We start from the raw sequence: 10,516 nt of genomic DNA, 5'->3' as shown, positions 1-10,516 counted from the left end.
CTTTCTTTCTTTCTTTCTTTCTTTCTTTCTTTCTTTCTTTCTTTCTTCCTTCCTTCCTTCCTTCCTTCCTTCCTTCCTTCCTTCCTTCTTTCTTTCTTTCTTTCTTTTTTTCTTTCTCTTCCTTTCTTTCTTTCTTTCTTTCTTTCTTTCTTTCTTTCTTTCTTTCTTATTTATTTGAGAGAGAGAGAGAGAGCGAGCAGGAGGGGCAGAGGGAGAGGAAGAATGCGGAGCAGATGCAGGTCTCAGTCCCAGGACCCTGAGATCATGCCCTGAGCTGAAATCAAGATTTGGACACTTAACTGACTGAGCCAACCAGATGCCCCTCTTTCTTCTTTTCTTTTCTTTTCTTTTCCTTTTTTTTTTAAAAATGTAACTGAGTCTAAAAAGTTTACCGATAGGGTTTTAGATTCCACATTGCAAGCAACCTTTAAGAAATCTACGACTTAACCACGTTCTGGTATAATACCAAGAAGAATATCCACAATTATCTAAAAGGCCATTAATATATGCTTCCCTTTCCACTTACCATATCTGGATGAGATCAGATTTTTTTCATCTACAGTTGACCCATGAACCACATGGGTTTGAGTTGCATGGGTCCACTTATATATGAGCTTTCTTTTTTATAAATACAGTACACTCCTGTAAATGTATTTTCTCTTCCTTATGATTTTCTTTTTTTTTTTAGAGATTTTTTTTTATTCATTTGAGACACAGAGATGCAGAGAGAGAGAGCATGAGCAGGGGGTGAGGCAGAGGGAGAGGGAGAAGCAGGCTCCCCACCAAGCCAGGAGCCGGACATGAGGCTCGATCCCAGGACCCTGGGATCATGACCCAAACCAAAGGCAGATGCCTAATCATCTGAGCCACCCAGGCACCCCTCTTCCTTATGATTTTCTTAATAACATTTTCTTTTCTCTAGCTTATTTTATTGTAAGAATGCAGCATATAATACATATAACATACAAAAAATGGATCAATTGACAGTTTATGTTATGGGTAAGGCTTCCAGTCAAGAGTAGGCGGTTAGTAGTAAGTTTTGGGTGAGTCAAAATCTATATGCAGATTTTTTTTTTTTTTTTAGTAAGCTTATGGGCTTTTCTTTTATTTATAATTATTTTTATTATTTTTTAATTTCAGTGTAATTAACAGTGCTATATTAGTTTCAGGTGTACAATATACTGATTCAGCACTTCTATGCATTACTCAGTGCTCATTACAATAAATGTACTCTTAATTCTCTCCACCTATTTCACCTATCACCCACCCATATCCCCTCTGGTAACCACCAGTTTGTTCACTATATTTAAGAGTCTGGCTTTTCTGTTTGTCTCTTTTTCCTTGTTCATTTGTTCTGTCTCTTAAATTCTGCATATGAGTGACATCAGATAGTATGTTTTTCTCTGACTTATTTCACTTAACATTATGCTCTCTAGATCCATTCATGTTGTTACAAATGGTAAGATTTCATTCTTTTTGTGGCTGAGTAATATTCCATTATACATAAATCACATCTTCTTTATTCATAGGACACTTATGTTGCTTCCATATCTTGGCTATTGTAAATAATGCTGAAATAACCATAAGGGTGCATATATCTTTTCGAATTAGTGTTTTCAGATTCTTTGGGTGCAATTACTGGATGATATAGTAATTCTGTTTTTAATTTTTTGAGGAACCTCCATACTTTGTCCATGGTAGCTGCATCAGTTTGCATTCTTACCAACAGTGCAGAAGTGTTCCTTTTTTCCACATCCTTGCTGACACTTGTTGTTTCTTATGTCTTTCATTTTAGCCATTCTGACAAGTGTGGTTTTCATTTTCATTTCCCTAATAATATGTGATGTTGAGCACCTTTTCATGTGTCTGTTGGCCATCTGTATTTCTTCTTCGGAAAAATGTCTGTTTGCGTCTTCTGCCCATTTTTGAATTGGACTTTTTTTGTTTTAGGTATCGAGTTATGTAAGTTCTTTATATATTTTGGATACTAACTCCTTACTGCCTATATCATTTGCAAATATTTTCTCCCATTCAGTAGGTTGCCTTTTAGTTCTGCTGATTGTTTCCTTTGCTGTGCAGAAGTTTTTATTTTGATGTAGTCCTAATAGTTTATTTTTGCTTTTGTTTCCCTTGTCTCAGGAGAAATATCTAGAAAAATGTTGCTTTTGCCAATGTTAGAGAAATTATTGCCTGTGCTCTCTTCTAGTATTTTTATGGTTTCTGGTCTCACGTTTAAATCTTTAATCGATTTTGAGTTCATTTTTGTGAATGGTTTAAGAAAATGGCCCTGTATAATTCTTTTGCATGTGGCTGTCCAGTTTTTCCAACACCATTTGTCTTTTTTTCATTGCATATGTGTGCCTCCTTTGTCTAGATTAATTGAGCATATATTCATGGATTTATTTCTGGGTTCTCTAATCTGTTCTATTGATCTATGTGTCTGTTTTTCTACTATAACCATACTGTTTTGATTGCTATAACTTTGTCATATATCTTGAAATCTGGGACTGTGATACCTCCAGCTTTGTTCTTCTTTTTCAATATCGCTTTAGCTATTCAGGGTCTTTTGTGGTCCCATACAAATTTTAGGATTGTTTGTTCTAATTCTGTGAAAAATGCTATTGGTATTTTGATAAGGATTGTATTAAGTCAGTAGATTTCTTTGGGTAGAATGGGCATTTTAATAATATCTGTTCTTCTAAGCCATGAGCATGGAATGTCTTTCCATTTCTTTGTGTTGCTTTCAGTTTCTTCCATCAGTATTTTATAGTTTTTAGAGTACAGGTCTTTCACCTCCTTGGTTCAGCTTATTCCTAGGTATTGTATTCTTTTTGGTGTAATTCTAAATCAGATTGTTTCCTCCTCCTCCTCCTCCTCCTCCTCCTCCTCCTCCTTCTTCTTCTTCTTCTCTATTTCATTATTAGTGTACAAAAATGCAACAGATCTCTGTATGTTGATTTTGTATCCTTCAACATTACTGAATTTATTTATTAGTTGTAGTAGGTTTTTGGTGGAGTCCTTAGGGATTTCTCTATTATAATATTATGTCATCTGCAAACAGTGAAAATTTTACTTCTTCCTTACAAATCTAGATGCTTTTTATTTCTTTTTCTTGCCTGCTTCCTGTGGATAGGTCTTCCAGGACTATGTTGAATAAAAGTGGTGAGAGTGGGCATCCTTATCTAGTTCCTGAAAGCTCTTAGTTTCACACCATTATGTATGATGTTATCTGTGGGTTGTTCATATGTGGCTTTTATTATGTTGAGGTATGTTCTCTCTAAACCTATCATGAACGGATGTTGTACTTTTTCAAATACTTTATCTGCTCTATTGAAATGAACATATGGTTTTTATCCTTTCTCTTATTGATATGATGTATCACATTGATTGATTGGCGAATATTAAGCCACCCTTGCATCCCAGGAATAAATCCCACTTGTTTGTGGTGAATGATGTTTTTAATGCATTTTGGATTTGGTTTGCTTGGTTTGTGGAGAATTTTTCCATCTATGTTCATCAGAGATATTGGTCTGTAGTTCTCTTTTTTTTTTTTGTAGTGTCTTTATCTGGTTTTGGTATGAGGGTAATGCTCGCTTCATAGAATGAATTTGGAAGTTTTCCTTTTCTATTTTTTTGGAATAGCTTGATAATAGGTTTTAACTCTTCTCTAAATATTTGGTAGAATTCAGCTGTGAAGTCGTCTGGTCCTGGACTTTTGTTTGTTGGGAGATTTTTGATTACTGATTCAGTTTCATTGCTGGTAATTAGTCTGTCCAAGTTTTCTGTTTCTTCGTGATTCAGTTTTGGTAGGTTATGTTTCTAGGAATTTATCCATTTCTTTTCAGTTGTTCACTTTGTTGGCATATAATTTTTTCATAATATTGTCTTGTAATTCTTTGTATCTCTGTGGTGTTGGTTGTTATTTCTCCTCTTTCATTTCTGACATTGTTTGAGTTTATCTTCATTTTCTCTGTCTCTATTCCTCTTGCTCTCTCTCTCTCTTTTATGAGTCTGGATAAAGGTTTATCAATTTTGTTGATCTTTTCAAAGAACTACCTTCTGGTTTTATTGATCTGTTGTATTGTTATTGTTTGTTTGTTTTCTTAGTCTCTATTTCATTTATTCCTGTTCTAATCTTTATTTTTTTCTTCATTCTGCTGCTTTGTTGTTGTTGCTGTTCTTCTTCGTCTTCTAGCTACTTTAGGTGTAAGGTTCCTGATGGGTTTCTTGAAAGAATAAAATGATGAATTCAATGAGAAAAAGGAAAATCATAATACCTCTACATAATAAAAAAATAATAATTTGAAATTTCAGGGAAATTACTAGAGAGGAAGAATAAAGGAATGAGAACAAATGAGGGGAATAGGTAGATACGATCTTGTTTTGATAGTGGTGATAGAGAGAAGACTGCAAGAAGCAAAAGAGAAAATTTGAGAGATCATGGAGGAACTGGAAAGAAAGGTACCCATGAAAATGTAATTCTCTGGGTGTTCACAAATATCCAGGAAAACACTGGACTTCTCACAATTTGTTTAAAGAGCATAGAGCAATTTTATTTAATTTGTAAAAGAAAGAATAGTTGCAAATGTGAAGACTTAAAATATCCAGCAAATCATCATAATGATTAGGTTGCAGACTTTAAAACAGTATTTCTTGGGGGTGCCTGGCTGGCTCAGGTGATATAGCATGTGACTGGATCTTGAGGTTGAGTTCAAGCCCTATGTTGGAGGTAAAGTTACTTCAAAAAAAATTAAAAAGTAGAACAATACTTCTTAAATATCTCTTAAAGATTCAGTTTCCTCAATCAATCAAGGACAGATGCTTTTTTAAAATAAAAATTCATTTGCCTCAATCTTCCAGTAATGCAGATAATTCCATTTTTATGCTTATCTCCTGGTGGGCTGTGTAGTGGTACTCTGGATTTGGGCAGCCTGAGTGTGTATCTTAACTCCCACAAAGTATTATGAACTTGTGAAAGATAATTTTTCTGTCAGTTTTCTCATATGCAGAATAGTATATCTATCTCATATTTTTTATAAGAAATGTGAGGGAAACTATCACAATATTAGTTCTCCATTTCTTCTTTAGTAGTAGAATCCCTGAATCTTGGTTGTATACTGGAAATACAGTTTATATTTCTCAGACTTCTGTATAAGTAATTATTGCCATAAAACTTGGTACTTGTCAGTGTCTCTTAAGAGGGAAATGTTTTGTGCAACATGATTTGATGTCTGATGCTTCCTGGGTCATGAGCTAGAATTATATGCTGAGGTTGGTGGATCACAAGAAGAGTGGGAACCTGAGTCCTTATATACCATAGACCATTATTATAGCCCTCCATCAGACTTCTTCTATGATAGAGAAAAATAAAATTCTATCTTATTTATTTTGTATTTTCTCTCACATGCAGAATAGCCAAATCCCAACTGATAAATGAATAAATGAGAAAGGATGGGTAAAGCAGTACTGGACACATAGAAGGCACTCAATAAGCATTAATAATAAATATTCAATAAGTGTAGTGAAAAAATCATTAATTTTTTTCAGTAAATGCTTTAAAATGATCTACTGTGTGCTTTGTATTGGTGATACGAAGATGATTCAGTAAGATTATGTGTAGGAGCAGTTATCATTATTTGTGATTTTTTAACATGTCTTCTATAGTTGCATTTTCCCTGAAAATTCAAAAAATCAATATTGAGTGGTAATCCCACTATTATAGTTTATGACTACAGATATTCCTCAATTTATGATAGGATTATGTCTTGATAAGCCCATTGTAAATTGAAAATATGGTAAGTTGAAAATGCATTTATTGCACCTAACCTACTGTACTCATAGTTTAGCCTCTAGGTAACGTACCTTAAATGTCTTCAGAACACTTAGAGTAGCCTACAGTTGGGCAAAATCATCTAACACAAAGCCTAGTTTGTAATAAAGTGTTGAATATTGTATGTAATTTATTGAATATTGTACTGAAAGTGAAGAGCAGGATAGTTGTATGGACACAGAAGTAAGTGTACTGGTGGTTTACTCTCCTGACTACATGGATAACTAGGTGTTGTGGCTCACTGCCACTGCCCAGCACCATAACAGTATATTGTACTACATATTGCTGGTCCATGAAAATATCAAAATTTAAAATTCAAAGTATGGTTTTTACTGAATATGTATCACCTTCACCCCACTGTAAAGTAGAAAAATCATTGAGTCGAATCATCAAAAGTTAAGGACCTTCTGTATTTATAATTTGGTATAATATTTATCATTTATGCTTTTTGCTATTTATAAATACAATGTTATTTTAGGGTGATGGCATAGGTAAAGACATTCCATAATTAAAAATTTAAAATGAAGAATGTGGGGCGCCTGGGTTGCTCAGTTGGTTAAATGCCTGCCTTCAGCTCACGTTATGATCAGGGGGTCCTGGGATCAAGCCCTGAGTCTGGCTCCCAGCTCCTCAGGGAACCTGCTTCTCCCTCTCCCTCTGCCCCTCCCCTTCCATTTGTGCTCCCTCTCCTGTACTCCCTCTTTTACTCTCCTCTCTCAAATGAATAAATAAAATCTTTAAAAAAAGAAAAAGAAATGAAGAACATATTCAGGCCCTTTAGAGACATGCTAATGGAAATTCATTTTTTATTGCTAAATAAACTAAGCCTACTAAGCACCTACCCAATTTAACTAGCGTGTTTCAGCAGGGTCTTCTACTCAGAATCCTATAAAGCTGAAATCAAGGTATTGTCTCGTTACATCTTGATCTGTAGGCATGACTAGGTAAAATACTGCTTCCAAGCTCCTTCAGCATGTTGGCAGAATCCTCTCCTGCAACAGAAGGAAGAGGTCCCAGTTTCTTGCTTATGGTCAACTAAAAACTATTCTCATCCTATGGGCCATTTTCAGGTCCTTGCCCAGTGACCTCCTCCATTTCAGCAGTGGATAAACTCACAAGTTCTTCTTATGCTTTAGATGTCTGAATTCTACTACCAGCCAGAGCAAACTTTGCTTTTAAATTGTTCATGTGATTAGCTTAGGTCAACCCCACTAATCTCTTTGTGTTAAATTCAAATGATTAATAATCTTGATCACATCTGTAGAATGTCTTTTGCCATATAAGATAACATAGTCATAGGAAAAACAATAGGGGAAAAGGAGGTCATGGGGACATTTTAGAATTCAGCCTACAAACACTAATCTTATTACTAATTGGTATATGGATTTTATATTTATAGATGGTTATTTTTTAAGGTCATCTTTGAAAATACTTCTTTCACTTAGTTATATTCCACATTAGTATTTCTGTTAAACATTATTAGGGTTATGTATCATTTAATGTACAATTTTAAAAGTTTTATTCTTCCAATAAATTATTAAACTGGCATGCTTTGTTGATATTATTATTTCTAAAAATTTGCATTTATGCAACCTTAGCAATGTTACCAGTTGATAACATAGTAACTTACAATTTGATATTTATTATCCTTTATATAAACAATCGTAGTTTTATATAATTATAGCCAAATTCAGCACATAAGCATTTCACCATATCCATATATGGATTATAAAATATTAAATCTTGAAATATATTTGAGACTCTATCTTAGGAAGAAAGTTTGAGTATCATTTATTTACAAATAAATCTTTTAAATAATACTTCACTGCATTTATTGATATAGCCATAGTGTTACATCATTCTCCCATTATTTTATTTACTGTGTTAATATGTTAAATAAACATGTAAATATATCATAATAATGGGTTGATATTATATAATCATATAACATGTTGTTTCTTTAGTTAATGTGTATAAATATTGTTTAGATTCACATGATAACCATATATTATTTCATTTGAATATTACAAATTTTAAATATTTGAGATATATTTTGTGTGGGTTCATTCAGGGATAGTGGAAGACTGAAAATTTAAACCCAGAGTTGAATTATTGATGATATTTTGGATTTGCCTTTGACTTTACCTTTTCTGAAAAATTTTAGAAAGGGTTTTTACAATTCTGTGGTTTTTTCTTTATGTTATCTATATAGGAATAATAAGAGTCAAATATTCTTATATACAGGGATGGCAGATATTTCAGCTTTTATCAAGACTTATGTCTCTGAGTGGACTGTAACCAAGAAAAATATATACATTTAGATCCATGGAAAAATTATTTTAAGGTAACCTACCAGAAATTTGTTCTTGGCTAGTCTACTAAAACCATAATAAATCATATTTGTAGCTATATAAAACGGTTAACTTTTCTCAGCTTCTGTTAATCTAGGTAATAGATATTGAGAAAGAAATGCATCTTCGTGGAAACTGGTACAAAATGAAATCTTTTAATAGTTTTCTACTTGAGATGTTTTCTGTCATTAGACATCTTAGCAGAATCAAATGAATCCTTTATAAAATCTTCAACCATTTATTCCCTATTAAAGTGGCAAACACATGTAAATGACATAGTCATTAGCATGGGTGAGTAGGTCATAACTCTGCATTTTCACATTAGTGGATTGAGTCACATTTGAATTCACTAAATGAATGCAACATACTTTCTTTCACTAGTCAAAAATCCAATAATGGTTTTTAAGATTGTTCCACGAAAATTAGATCCCTCAATTATGTCTGTCTTACCCTTTGACCTTCTACAAAGACTTTCATTCTTTTAGTCAGTTTCCTTACTGAAAAGGACAGACAGAGGAAGTTTTGAGTTTTGACATGCCCATGAAATTATTTGCAGGAATACTGTGCATTAATGCAAAGCTGCCTGGCTCTATGATGGCCATGTGCCCTGCCTTCAAAGGCTTTGAGATGTTGTAATCATGAAATAAAACATTGAATGCTAAATTTGAATTGCATATTATAAAGGAAAATTGAATGCTTTGATGATACAAGGCCCTCACTTCCTTCTCTCACTCTTTTTATTCACTGAATGATCATTTTCATAGTCATTTATTTCCACAATCTGTTATAAATGAAAGCTTGTTTGCCTATCTCTGTGCTTAATTTGGTGTTTAAAAGGGCATTGGCATTGGGGTGCCTGTCTGGCTCAGTTGGAAGAGCATATGACTCTTCATCTCCAGGTAGTAAGTTTGAGCCCCATGTTGAGTGTAGAAATTACTTAAATAAATAAATAAATAAATAAATAAATAAATAAATAACAGTGTTGGCATCATCCTATGTTATCTGACATAGGATATATGTTAACTGTTAAAACAGTTAACTGTTTTATATAGCTACAGATTTGATTTATGTAATGTCAGATAACATAGGATGTTGATTTACATTGCATGACAATGCAATTATGTAAAATAAATGAAGCATAATCATAGAGGGAGCTGCTTCAGTGGTTTGCTCTCATGAGTAAACCCATTATACATATTGGGTCAGTTCATCCATAATTGCCTCAGAGAAAACAATTTTATGTTGTCAATATTTATTCACTTAAAAATTTAAGATAATCTGAGAGTCATGATGCAGGTAGGGGAGAAGTTGAGAGTTTTGCATCTCATTGTATCTTATTATTATATATCGTTATTACTTTCCATTATGGCCTGTGATAGCAATATCAGCATAGCAATCAATATATCCAGAGCAAAAGTGAAATTGAAGAGATAGGACAAATCATATGTTTTTTTACTACTTTTGTGGTAGGTTGCTCCATGACTTGGCTCTTAAAACTCCCCACAGGAGGTTTGCTCAGTGGCAGTATTGTAGCCAATGAGGTTTATCCGAGGCGCGATTATTGCTAATTGAAAACTCCTCACAGGATGCTCTTCCACTGTGGCTTGGGCATCTGGCACAGTGTTTGGAACACAGTGGCCACTTAATAAGCAATTGTTGAATGCATGATGGTATGAAGGGGAGAGGGTAAAGAGAAGGAGAGGAGAGGTAGAATAGCCATCTGTCTTCCTTCTTTAAGGATATTTGAAAATGGCCTTAGAATCCTCACATACTATCTGTGCTGAGACTCTTTTAAGGCAATGCATATGCAAAGCTGGGGAAAAGCAGTCAGCCTCTTCCTGTGCCCTAAGGCCACTTGTATTTCAAAAACAAAATGAAGACTTCAAGCCAGAAATCCTTGACGGTAGAGCAAAGAAACGTTAAAACAATAATGACAGGAAATAAATTATCTTACATACTATAGGTAGGTATATAGAACAGAAGAGAGGCTGACAGGTGCCTGTCAAAGTGAGAAAAGTGGTGTGTAATGACATATAAAGCATATTTAAAACAGTAACTCATTTAATTGAAAGCACCATATGGACCTTGATGATTTGTTAGACATTGTTCAATTAATGAATTTTAAAGTAAACAGTGTGTCTCTATGTAAAATAAATGAAGCACAATTTTTTTTTAAAGATTTTATTTATTTATTTTGAGAGAGAGAGAATGAGAGACAGAGAGCATGAGAGGGAGGAGGGTCAGAGGGAGAAGCAGACTCCCTGCCGAGCAGGGAGCCCGATGCGGGACTCGATCCCGGGACTCCAGGATCATGACCTGAGCCGAAGGCAGTCGC

At 34.1% G+C, this 10,516-nt stretch overlaps 1 protein-coding gene and 1 pseudogene across 2 annotated transcripts in view; both read left to right on the top strand.

Moving 5' to 3' along the window:
• GRID2 (glutamate ionotropic receptor delta type subunit 2) overlaps positions 1–10,516 on the top strand; it is a 1,393,842-nt gene that overhangs the window by 375,304 nt on the left and 1,008,022 nt on the right. The gene's annotated exons all lie outside the window — the stretch shown is intronic.
• On the top strand, positions 9,689–9,856 carry LOC123324097 (annotated as a pseudogene).

The sequence above is a fragment of the Neomonachus schauinslandi genome, chromosome 2 (genome assembly GCF_002201575.2).
Source record: "Neomonachus schauinslandi chromosome 2, ASM220157v2, whole genome shotgun sequence".
Lineage (NCBI taxonomy): Eukaryota > Metazoa > Chordata > Mammalia > Carnivora > Phocidae > Neomonachus > Neomonachus schauinslandi.
This window is presented reverse-complemented; position numbering and strand designations above follow the sequence as displayed.